Consider the following 13,126-nt stretch of genomic DNA (forward strand, 5'->3'; position numbering starts at 1 on the left):
GTTGGGGGTCAGGGTGGAAGTAGGTTGTGAGCCAGTCTAGGATGGTTGGGATGATATGTCTCTCACATTCTTCCAGCAGGGTAAGCCAAGGCATTTTCTCTTAGTGGCAGGAGGGGTACCTAAGAGAAGATGCTCAAACATGCAAACAGGTCTCAAGCTTGTTTGTGTCAAGTTTGCTACTACTGCCAAACCAAAAGTCACTGGGAAGACACTGAAGAAGGGCATGATGCGGGGAGGCCACAGTACAATCAACAACACGCTCCAATCTCAGACCAACTCACAGAGGGCACCAGGAGACTGTCTTGGCTTGTTATGGTCCATCGTTTCATCAGGCAGCAATGTCAGATCACGTGAGACAGTGTGGGTAACTTAATTCTGCCTATCAGAAAAAGCATCATATGCAAATTTTAAAATCTTTGCTTGTTCCTTTATTTAATTTCATCTAGGTTTCCACCCATTAATTCCCTACATGAAGATGATGCTGGGGTTCTTGTTGGCGGAGCCGAAGAATGAGCTTCACAAACAGTCAAGGTAGGAGAGCAAGGTACAGGCTTTTATTTAGAGATACAGTGAAAGGACAGAGCTCCCGGCTCATGCCAGGAGGAGACAAGAGAGTCCATAGTGGTGCGTTGTCTAGGGGGTTTTATAGGCAGCTGAGGATTTTTCGAGAACATGAAAAAAACTTAGGGGTGTGGACTTGTTAAGTGGTCTCTGAATATTTAGAATTAACTTAACACAAGCAGCTTCCTCTGATGATTTCTCCCTGAGATACCAGCATCTTGGTCTGGGAGCATAAGAAACAAGGACACCTGCTCAGCTCCCCAAGGTGAGCTGAGGTATCGTTTGCTAAAGAGTAAGTTAGGAATTTCTAATGTCTTAACTTCTTGGGTATTAAAATGCAATCTTATCTTTAAGGTGGAATTTTTCCTGCCTTTTACTGTATTGTTAATGCCTGGGCTTACTTGCTAAATTAGTTGTCCAGTTTGCAAAATCACTTCATCAGATCTGAAGGAGAAAGACAGCACATAGGCCTGGGCCTTTTAGTATGCTAAAGAGAACTTTACACATGACTATAAATGGTTAGCATAATAAAACATGTGCTACTCTTCTTTATCTGGGGAACATTAACTGATTTCACTGAAGAATGATTCTAGAGCTCAATGTTTAACATAGAGTTTTAGCAGGGGGGTTTCCTTGCATGTAGTTACATTGTTCTGACTACAGATATCCCGCCCTGCCCCCTCCAGGGGCCTTCACCCTACTCTGACTACATCTACGTTCCCTGTCTCAGAACCAATGGGTAGTCTGTGTTGCCACCTTCAATTTATGTTACAACAGTGTTAAATTTCCTACAGTTTGGGGAGTGGCTTAGTATCCTAGGCAAGCAATCTTGTTTAGTTCCTGAGCTTCCTGGGTGAAAACTTGAATGTCAGTGATTTCTCCCAAATGTGTACAGACTTATGTTTTTATAACAAGTTATGTAAAAAAAGGTACGTTCTGTTACATATTGTAGACATCCACCAGTTCGTGATAAATTTATTTTTTCCGTTTAACTAGTAGTTTTGGTTCAGATTTTGGGTTCAGGGGCTACTTAACTCTAAAATACTTGATTTTGAATGTGCTGTTTTGTCAGTTTAGCTGGATTTTAGTTTTCTAAATCAGTATTTCACATCATAATATATTGTCATTTTATTTTTTCTAATGTTAGTATATAATATACCAATGAGGGTGAAAATTCTTAGGAAGAATGTCTGCTTACTTCATAATTTCCCTTTCCTATGCATTTCCCATTCACTTTTCCCAGAGGATATACTATTAGAGTTTCTATCCTTTTAATTTGTTCTGAATATATTTCATGGAGAAAATTAAGTCTCCTTAAAAGGAGACTGGATGTAAACACTCTGGACTTAATTTATCCAAAGCTGTATTGGATTTATCCCTAATTTGTACTTTTTAGGGCTGTGGCAACTCTGTAACCTCCAAGAGGATGATTAGTCAAACTTGTGCTCAGTCACTATGCAAATATATGCTATGTAGCTTTTCCCAGCTGTTTAATTTTAATTTTTTCTTTATACTTTTCATAGAGACCTTGCTTTTACAAAAGGACACAAGTATTTGACTCTCTGGAATATGATATTCATATACTTCTGAGTTAAGTCATAAATAGCTGATAATGTATTTCAGAAGCTTCTACATAACAAATCTACAAATAACTTGAAGTATCACCATGTTCTTAAACTGTTTATAGTAATCCTTCCAAAAGACATTGCACAAGTCCTTGTATTTTCAGAAGATATCGAAGATAAGTAGTGACTTTTTTCCCTCTACCTAAATAACTTAAGGCCAGGAGATGATACGTGCCAAAGTCATTGTTATTCCTGTGTCCTTCCTTAAACAAAACAAAGCAAAAGCAAACTCCAATGAAGTACTCTCCCTCCTTACTGCAGCCATCTATTCCCAGCCCCTCCAGTGATGTCAAATATATCACTGGGCTTATACTCATACACTCCACCCACGTTTCTGAAGTTATTTTGGTGATTTCCATTTATGTATAGATGAGCTTCCTAACAACCAGCCCTCTCAGTTCCTGACTACTTTAGTGCTTGTGATTTTGTTTCCCACCCTCACTTAAGCTACTCATTCTTATGGGCATACCCTACACATTTCTAATTATTATCCCACTCTTGACTACCTCCTATACTTTGAATTCCCTCCTCTACTGCCCTTAGGTCGACTTTTTAAAAATTATTATTTTTATTTTTATTCTTATTTTTATTTTCTTTTGCCTCTCCAGGATCTCTGCTATATTGATCCTAACTTTGCATCATCCATTATCTTCATGTGTCATTTTCATCCTTACACAAATTGGATTCCAGCGCCCTTCATTATAGCCACTCTCATACACACAGCCACAAACTCGCAGCCCTGATTACCTTCAGCTTTTCAACCAATCAGTACCTATACCTTAGAACTGAAAATGGTAGGGAAAAAATACAGCTAACTGGTATCACTTTGAGGTTTTTTGACATCAGACTCCCAAGTGGTCACTCAATACTGTGAAGGCAATCCTATACTTCCCAATTCATTCCACTATTCTTCCAAACAATGGATCACTATGCCTCCTTCTTCATCTTGTTTTAGTCCATGATATTTCTTTTTCAGTAAGAAAATGGTGCCAATCCAAAGAACTTATTATCACCTCCCCTCCTATCTCCCATTCTACCTGCTTCTAGACCCACACATTTTTTCTTCTCTATTGTTAAAAATGGATGAATATTGCCAGTTGCTCTGTGAAGTCAACTCCTTTACTGCTGTCCTTAGATCTGGTATGCTCTCACATATTAATATCACTGGTGCAATGGTGCCTCCTCTTGGAACTTAAATTTGTCACTCTCTATTGTATTATTCACATCAGTATACATGTAAGATCTTACATGTACTTACCCAACTTAAACATCATTCACTGACTTCCTCCATACCACCCCATTCCCTTTGTTCTTTTAAAAGCAAAATTCCTCAATTTATCTCTAATTCTTCTCCTCTTCTCTGTTAACCCACTCCAATCTCTAACACACAACACTTTAATAGAAACAATTCTTGACAAGGTCATTGGACCTCTATATTATTAAATCTCAAGTTCAGTTCTCAGTCCTCCTCTTTCACAACACAATAGCATTTGACACAGTTGATCATGCTGTCCTTTATAAATGCCCCCTTTCTTCATTTGGCCTTGTTGATATCTCCTCCCTGTTTTTCTTTAACCTTCTACCTTCTCAGCCCATTTTGCTAGATCATTCTCTTCACCAACCATTGCATTTTGGTGTACTCTGATGCTCAGTCCTCTCTTTTCTATAATAATTCTTTAGGTCAGATTCTCAAACTTATTAGGCTTAATAACTCTTTTAATAAGAAATGCTTTCTAAAACCACATTTTCTGTCCTAAACTAAAGCTTATAGATAATATAATTTACTCACACATGTAACTATAAAAATCAAAAGAATAGGAGATCTAAATTAATGGATGATAATATCATGTTTATGGATTGGGATACACAATATTTTTAAGATGTTAGTTCTTGCCCAACCATCCCTTCAGCACTTTCCTAGCAGGACTTTTTCCCCCTAGAAATCCACAATCTCTTTCTAAAATCTGTATGGAAAGGCAAGGGAAATAGAATAGCCAAACTCTTTTGATAAAGAATAAAGTAGGATTACCACCAGATTTCAAGAGTCTAAAGCTACAGAAAACAAAGACACTTTGGTGTTGGAGAATGGGTAGACACATAGATAAATGGAATAGGGTAGAAAGTTCAGTAGTAGACCCAAACATATATGATCAATTGGTTTTTTAACAGCTTCCTTGCCTAATTGCAATAGACTGCAAAATTTGGTAAGTTTATATGTATATATAAACTTATATATCACCATAATCACTAGTTCCATAGCAACTAGGATCAATATGGAACTATTACCATAATCAAGGTAATGAACTTATCGATAAATTTAAAAGTTTCCTTTTGCCTCTTGGTAATTTATTCTTCCATCCCTTCCTCACCATCCCCACATCCCCCCTCCAGGTGAACACTGATCTGCTTTCATATTACTATGCATTAGTTTGCACTTCCATCATTTATATACTATATATTTTTTTCTTTCTTAATTTTTTATTAAGGTATGATTGATATACACTCTTATGAAGGTTTCACATGAAAAAACAATGTGGTTACTTCACTCACCCTTATTATCAAGTTACCACCCATACCCCAATTCAGTCACTGACCATCAGTGTAGTAAGATGCCACAGATCCACTATGTCCCTTCTCTGTGCTACACTGTTCTCCCCGTGATACCCCACACCATGTGTACTAAACATAATACCCTTCAATCCCCTTCTCCCTCCCTCCCCACCCACACCCCCACATCCCTCCCCTTTGCCACTAGTTCATTCTTGGAGTCTCTCAGTCTGCTGCCATTTTGTTCCTTCAGTTTTGCTTCATTGTTATACTTCACAAATGAGGGAAATCATTTGGCATTTGTCTTTCTCCACCTGGCTTCTTTCACTGAGCATAATGTCCTCCAGCTCCATCCATGTTGTTGCAAATGGTAGGATTTGTTTCTTTCCTATGGCTGAATAGTATTCCATTGTGTATGTGTACCACATCTTCTTTATCCATTCATCTACTGATGGACATTTCAATGTTGGCCATCCTTACTGGTGTGAGGTGATATCTCATTGTGGTTTTAATTTGCATTTCCCTGATGATTAGTGATGAGGAGCATCTTTTCATGTGTCTGTTGGCCATCTGAATTTCTTCTTTGGAGAAGTGTCTCTTCATATCCTCTGCCCATTTGTTAATTGGGTTATTTGCTTTTTGGGTGTTCAAGCCTGTAAGTTATTTATATATTTTGGATTTTGGGTGTAGAGTTCTGTAGATGTCTATTAGGTCCATCTGTTCTAATATTTTGTTCAGTGCCTTTCTGTCCTTACTTACTTTCTGTCTGGTTTATCTGTCCTTCAGAGTGAGTGTAATGTTGAAAGCTCCTAGAATGAATGCATTGCATTCTATTTCTATTTCACCTTTTAAGTCAGTTAGTATTTGTTTCACATATGTAGGTGCTCCTGTGTTGGGAGCATAGATATTTATAATGGTTATATCTTCTTGTTGGATTGACCCCTTTATCATTTGTAATGTCCTTCTTTGTCTCTTGTGACTTTGTTTTGAAGTCTGTTTTGTCTGATACTAGCACTGCAACTCCTGCTTTTTTCTCTCTATTGGTTGCATGAAATATCTTTTTCCATCCCTTCACTTTTAGTCTGTGTATGTCTTTGGGTTTAAAGTGAGTCTTTTGTAGGCATCAAGCATATAGATGGGTCTTGTTTTTTTATCCATTCAGTGACTCTTTGTCTTTTGATTGGTGCATTCAGTCCATTTACATTTAGGGTGATTATCAATAGGTATGTATTTATTGCCATTGCAGAGTTTAGATTCATGGTTACCAAAGGTTCAAGGTTAACTTCCTTACTATCTAAGAGTCTAACTTAACTCACTTAATATGCTATTGCAAACACAATCTAAAGATTCTTTTCTTTTTCTCCTCCTTTTTCTTCCTCCTACATTCCTTATATATTAGGTATCATATTCTGTACTCTTTGTCTATCCCTTGATTGACTTTGGGGATAGTTAATTTAATTTTGCATTTGCTTAGTAATTAGCTGTTCTACTTTCTTTACTGTGGTTTTGTTACCTCTGGTGACAGCTATTAAACCTTAAGAACACTTCCAAGCAGTCCCTCCAAAATAGACTATAGAGATGATTTGTGGGAGGTAAATTCTCTCAGCCTTTGCTTATCTGGAAATTATTTAATCCCTCCTTCAAATTTAAATGATAATCTTGCTGGATAAAGTAATCTTGATTCCAGGCCCTTCTGCTTCATTGCATTAAATACATCATGCCACTCCCTTCTAGCCTGTAAGGTTTCTGCTGAGAAGTCTGATGTTAGCCTGATGGGCTTTCCTTTGTATGTGATCTTATTTCTCTCTCTGGCTGCTTTTAATAGTCTGTCCTTATCCTTGATCTTTGCCATTTTAATTACTATATGTGTTGGTGTTGTCTTCCTTGGGTCTGTTGTGTTGGGAGATCTGTGCACCTCCATGGCCTGAGAGACTATCTCCCTCCCCAGATTCAGAAGTTTTCAGCAATTACCTCCTCAAAGACACTTTCTATCCCTTTCTCTCTTCTTATGGTATCCCTATAATGCGAATATTGTTACGTTTGGATTGGTCACATGGTTCTCTTAATATTCTTTCATTCTTAGAGATCCTTTATTCTCTCTGTGCCTCAGCTTCTTTGTATTCCTCTTCTCTAGTTTCTATTTCATTTATCATCTCCTCCACCATATCCAACCTGCTTTTAATACCCTTCATTGTGCTCTTCAACGATTGGATCTCTGACCAGAATTCATTCCTGAGTTCTTGAATATCTTTCCTTACCTCCATTAGCATGTTAATGATTTTTATTTTGAACTCCCTTTCAGGAAGAATCATGAAGTCCATGTCATTTAAATCTTTCTCGGGAGATGTATTAATAATTTTACTCTGTACCAGGTTCCTTTGGTGTTTCATATTTGTATATGGCACCCTCTAGTGTCCAGAAGCTCTACTCTCCAGAGCTGCTCAGCCCCTGAAGCAATATTGGGGGTAGCAGGGGAGTGGTATTGGTGCCTGTGGGGAGGAAAGAGCTGTTCCCCTCCTCCTGGCTGCTGTGCCTGTCTCCACTGCCTGAACCAGTGGGCCGAGCACACAGGTATAAGCTGTTGTCCCAGAGCAGCCAGATATGGATCACTGCTTTCCACAAGTGACTAGAATCTCAGTCTCTCAAGGAATTCTGCCTGTCTTAGCTTTCCAACCCCATAATCAGAAGCAGCTAAATAACCATGAGTCTCATGAAAGCACCATGAAATGTAGGTTTGTGCTCCCAGAGCAGATCTCCAGAGGTAGGTATTCAGCAGTCCCAGGCCTTCCACTCCCTCCCTGCTCCGTTTCTCTTCCTCCTGCCAGTGAGCTGGGGTGGGGAAAGAGCTTGGGTCCTGCCGGGCCACAGCTTTGGTATGTTATCCTGTTCCATGAAGTCTGCTCTTTTTCTCCAGGTGTAAGCAGCCTAGGGCAGTCTTCTTTTGTGTTGCTCTCTCAGAGTTAGTTGTATTAATTATATTTTCATATTATATGTGGTTTTAGGAGGAAGCCTCTGTCTCACTTCTCATGCCACCATCTTTAATCCCGAGGAGAATCTATACTATATTTTTTTGATCTGGGTTTCACTCAGCATAATGGTTTTCAGATTCATTCTCTAATTGCGTAAGCCAAGGTCACAAAGATTTTTATGTCATGGATAAATCCATCCTCAGAGTCTACAGATGCAGAACCCTATTTTATGAATGATTCTTAATAAATATGTATTGAACAGATTCATAGAATTACATTCTTCACCTTTTGAATCACCCAGCTTCATATTGCAGTGCTTTTTTTCTTTTGTAAAGTACCGTCATGCTAAAATTTGTTTCCATTATGATCCTCATTGGCAGATCAGAGAGCTTCAACCCCAAATAGTTCAACAGCTTTCCTAAGGCATCAGGGACTTGGGTACAAACCCAAAGACACAAATAGATGATTCAAAGAAAGTTGGGTTGTAGTCACGAGTTAAGAATTTTAAATTATTTGAACATATATTAAGACATTCTACTTGATTTTTCTAAACTAGGAGAGACTATTAATTACAGTCTGAGAAAAGTTTAAGTGGAATTACTGCAGTTCAGTGGCCTCTCCTCTGGTGAAAATATGTTGACCTTGTATAATTAAGGCTCCAATGCAGTCTCATCAAACAACTACCATCATAAAAAAAAACCTTAAATAGACATTGAACAAATATAGAAAAAAATTAAATTGTATTTCCATATCTGTAGAAGTTATAGCTTAGAATGAAGAAATAAGTTTCTTTTCCATAAAAATTTGCAATCCCTGCATTTTTTGCTGCCATTTTTAGCTTTTTTCCCTCTTGCAATTTTTTTCCTCTCTTCGGTATGTCCATTTTGTGAAAAGGGCAACAAAGGAGTATTGGAGGGAAAAGAGAATAGCAGAAGGAAAACAGCATCTTTAGGAAGAATCTTTCTGAGGGAAATCAATTTGAGGTGAGGCCAGATCATGAGCCACTCAGAGCCACTCTATGGTTCTACAACCTGAGTGAGCTCCCTCCAGGGGGCCAGGCCTGGGAGGTGCCGCAGAAGCAGGCATGGTCCTGCCCTCTGTGTGCACTGGTTATCAGGGATGCAGATGCACAGACAGATAAAATCAGTACGAGGCCACTACTGTCCATCTCACAGATGTGCTCAGTCTTGTTAACTAACACAGTCTGATATCATGCAGTCAGTGTTTGAGCCAAGATTTGGGGTTCAGGGCTGGTGGAGGCCTATCCTTGTCCTCTTGCACCAGTCTTCTCCCTTCTCCACATTTCAGAGCACCTCATTTGTTCATCTTTTAGTAACACAAAGTTAGAAAAATCTCACCCACAGACAGATACAGGGATGTAGTTTTTAATCTCTGTAGAAGCACATGTGAAAAAGAAGAATATCAGATAAAATTCTGAAAAACTTCACTAATACCCCTCTCTACCCCTACCCCACAAACAGCAGGTAATGTCCCTCTGGAGTAGAAGTCCCCCCTTCTCCCAAAAAGAAGAAAAACTGCTGGACTCTTCCATAAACTTGATTTTCCCTGGCTGGATAGAGATGGTGACTCAGAGTTATTCATCTTTAGTAGTAAATAGGAGAAATGATCACCAGAACAGGTGGAGAGTTACTGGGAAGGAGCTGACGGCGATATTGTTGATCCTGATTGTGATGGTGAGCACATAGTTTATCTGTCATTGGAACCCCCAAATTTGTAACCAGTTGGTCAGAAATACAGTTGCCCTGGAGTCCCCCATCTTGTGCCTGGCATCTGAAGTAAGGGCAGACTTATTGCAGACTGCCCTTTAACGTGTCTGGATTATGTATCATGTACTGTCCCTGTAAAAAAAATCCATAATCAAACTATATGCTAAAATTATTGCCCAAATTAAAAATGGGGGTTTATGGGCTCCTACAGTCATGGAGATACTTTGCACATTAAAGAAGATATTAAAAGGCCAGAACTAAACATCAAATTGTTACTATTTGAATGTACTACATAACCTAGGAACAGAGATTTTAAACATATACTTAATTATACAGATTAAATACTTGTAGCATTATGTAAGACAATTTTGAAAGGATGCAGATTAAATGAGTAAAAGTACAATGGTAGAAAGCATGATCCGATTATCTAAATGAATTTAAAATTTTAACTTGTAGCTGAGCAGGGAGCTTTCTTACAAATATATGGACAAAGTATATGAATGCTCTCAAGATTTACCATGTGTGGGAAAATTTAAGCTTTTTTTCTTTTTACAGTTTTATTGAGGTGTAAGTCAAGACTTTTTAGTAAACTTGCGATTTAAGTTTGTGAGCTATCACCACAATCCAGTTTTAAAAATTTTCCATTGCCCCCAAAATGTCCCTCAAGCCCATTTATACTTTTTTTCCTAAAGGAAAACACACACTCATACACATATTACTGAAAAGAAAAATCACCTAGTACCACCTAGTGGTGTTTAAGTGGATAGCATGCTGAATTTGGGTTCAGGAATCCTCAGATTTGAGATTTCCTTCTACATGACTGAGTCAGCTACAAGTATTTATGGTTTATAATTGGAATTCACGTTGGAAATATTCATAAGCTAAAGTCATTACTAGATAATTTTTTAAAACTTTAATTTAAAAAACTAGTGATATCCTTTCTTCAAATGAGAATTTACTTGGAGCTCCACTATGGTGATCTGATAAATGCTTAATATATAATTTTGTTTGAGGCAGAGATGGGAGAAGAGGATCCTAGCCCACTTGTTCCTATGACTTGATGAAATTAACTTTATAAAGAAAGACTGCCAAGAAATACAAAAATAGAAGGAATGGTTACTGGGAATTGGAAAAGGAGTGAATTTTTCCTTTTGGTTTTTTTTTTCTCTTGAGTATGCATTTATAATTGAAAAAATGCAACAAACTTTATTTTCAGAAGTGAACATCAAATTTCAAACTATTGAGAACATACCTAGCAAAGCCCTTGAAAGATAGCAATTTTCCATTACAATTTTACTTCTGGATTCTCCCTATTGGTGATAATAACTGCATCTTTCACAGGGTAAGACTGAAAGTGATGATTAACTGGGGGGCTCCCAGTATGATTCCTTGCTGCAGACTCCACCTATTACCTGGCTTCATGGGAGATCAATATCTCAAGAATAATTAAGTCAGCGATCAATAGCATTATTATAGTGAAATACACATAGTTTTGATAGTGTTATCAGAAAATAGTGCTTTACTGCAGAAAAATTGCTCAGAGGAACAATTTTGGCAAACAGAATTATGTAATTAGAGATGTCAAATTGGATAATAATAAATGTCAAATTTAAATTCCAATTATGGCTCTTTCTTACTATCTATGTGACCTTGGGCAGGCTACTTGACCTCCTTCTGAATTTGTTTATCAACTGTAAACTGGGATAATAAAAATACCTAACTTACAGGGATGTTATGGGAATTAAGTTAAATAATACATGTATACCATATATTAAGCACTCAATAAATATTAGGTGTTGCTACTATTACTTTACTATCAGTATTATTTTCTTAGGGTGGTGTGTGAGAGATCTGGGTTAACCTGTGACTGTGGGGGAGATCTGATCACACTACTGTAGGTGCTGGTAGAAAAAGTACTGGAGAGGTGGTGCGAGGTGCTGTCCTTGGTTCTGAAACCACCATCACTCAGCAGAGCAAGATTGTTCTGAAACTTTGGTATACCGGAGATTCCCAGTCCAAACTCTTTCAATAATTTTGAAGTAGGTGAGAGCAGAAATGAAAGGAAACGTGCATGCACACATGTACACACACACACACATACATACACAAAGAGGGAGAGAGAGAGAGGGAGGGATTAGAGGCATAGCCCCTGAGAAGTTGCCTGGGTGAGGGGTGGGAAGAAACAGTGCTTGACATTGTTTTCAAATAACATTGCTAGTTGTCATAAAGAGAGAAACAGCCCCTTGCATTAGCAGAGAGTTGTATGTGTCTACGGTGTAGTTTATATATTTCTTCTCTCAAGTTATCCTTGGTGTCCTTCCCTAATGCAGTATCTAATCACCCTGAGATTAGTACCCACTAGACTGCAAATTCCCTAAGGACAGGGACTGTGTCTTGTATTCTCCTGAGGACTATGGATAATGCCTGTGTCTTAGTCAACTCAGGCTACCATAACCCCATGCCATAGTTTGAGTGGCTTAAAGAACAGGAATTTATTTCTCACGATTCTGAAGGTTGTAAGTGTAAGATCAGGGTGCCAGCACAGTTGGCCTTTTTGCTGTGAGAGAGAGAGAGAGAGAGAAGAAATAACAGTGTTTCTCTGATATTTTTTCTTATATGGACACTAATCCTATCATGAGGTCACCACCCTCATGACCTTACTTAACCCTAATAACCTCCCAAAGGCCTCATCTCCAAATACCATCACACTGGGGGTTAGGGCTTTAACATAATGAATGTGGGAGGAACAATAACATTCAGTCAATAGCAGCTTGTAAAGTGGAAAGCACATAGCATCGCTCACAGCAAAGGCCTCAATAAATGGTAGTTATATATAAAGAGGGCCGTGTAATCTGACTGCATAATTACACTTCTTTTCCATGCTGCAGACCTTGTAAGATGGATATGGTAGTAGTATGTACAGTTTTGCTGTTGTCTTTGTTTCCTCAGCCACATGTACCTGTTCAGCATATGTGCAGATTGACTGTGCTGGGCATGGTGGTCATCCCAAGGTGTGAAGCATCTCGGAATGGAGCCTGCCTGAGTGCTACAAAAGGCCTGAGTCTAACTACCCCAAGGGATGATTGTTGGCTGGAGCCTTTGGAGACTGAATCCTAAAGCAGTTTAACGTGGCATTGAAGAATAGCTAAGATAACCCTTCTTGACCTTTTGGCTAAGATCAAGTGTACTGTCTGTTCTTATCAGTTTAATAAAATACATCCTCTATTTGAGGACAATATAGTAAATGGATTTTTAGATCAGGGAGGTGGAATAGGAGCTTGCTCCGTTCACTCTTCTGGAAAAAAGAAAGAATAGCTGAGATTTACATAGCACTTTTGTGCCAGCTCTTCTAAGCACATTATATGTATTGACTCATTTTTATTTTTCAACAACCCTTCGGGGTAAAACTAGTATTATTGTAATTTTACAGGTGAGGAAACAGAGGCAAAAATATGTAAAGGACCTTGGCTAAGGTCACACAGTGCAGGTCACAGGGGAGGTTGAATGCAGGCAGTCTGGTGCTATTCCCTGTGCTCTTAACCACTGTGATACAGTGTTTTTCCTGAAATTTAAGCTACATACTGCAATTAGGCCTTTTCTTCTTGGGTTTAGTCCCCTTGCATATACTGTAGCTTCCTCTAGAGACTGTGAGGGATGGCAGAGGGAAAGTTTGGGGATAGGCATGAAGAAGCAACTT

General features: G+C 38.5%; 1 non-coding gene across 1 annotated transcript; it reads left to right on the forward strand.

The window, feature by feature from the left end:
• Window positions 1-12,581: 12,581 nt before the first annotated feature.
• Window positions 12,582-12,780, forward strand: LOC118969255 (U2 spliceosomal RNA). The gene has a single exon (XR_005057200.1). It is a non-coding gene; the product is annotated as a U2 spliceosomal RNA (small nuclear RNA).
• Window positions 12,781-13,126: the final 346 nt, after the last annotated feature.

The sequence above is a fragment of the Manis javanica genome, chromosome 7 (genome assembly GCF_040802235.1).
Source record: "Manis javanica isolate MJ-LG chromosome 7, MJ_LKY, whole genome shotgun sequence".
NCBI lineage: Eukaryota > Metazoa > Chordata > Mammalia > Pholidota > Manidae > Manis > Manis javanica.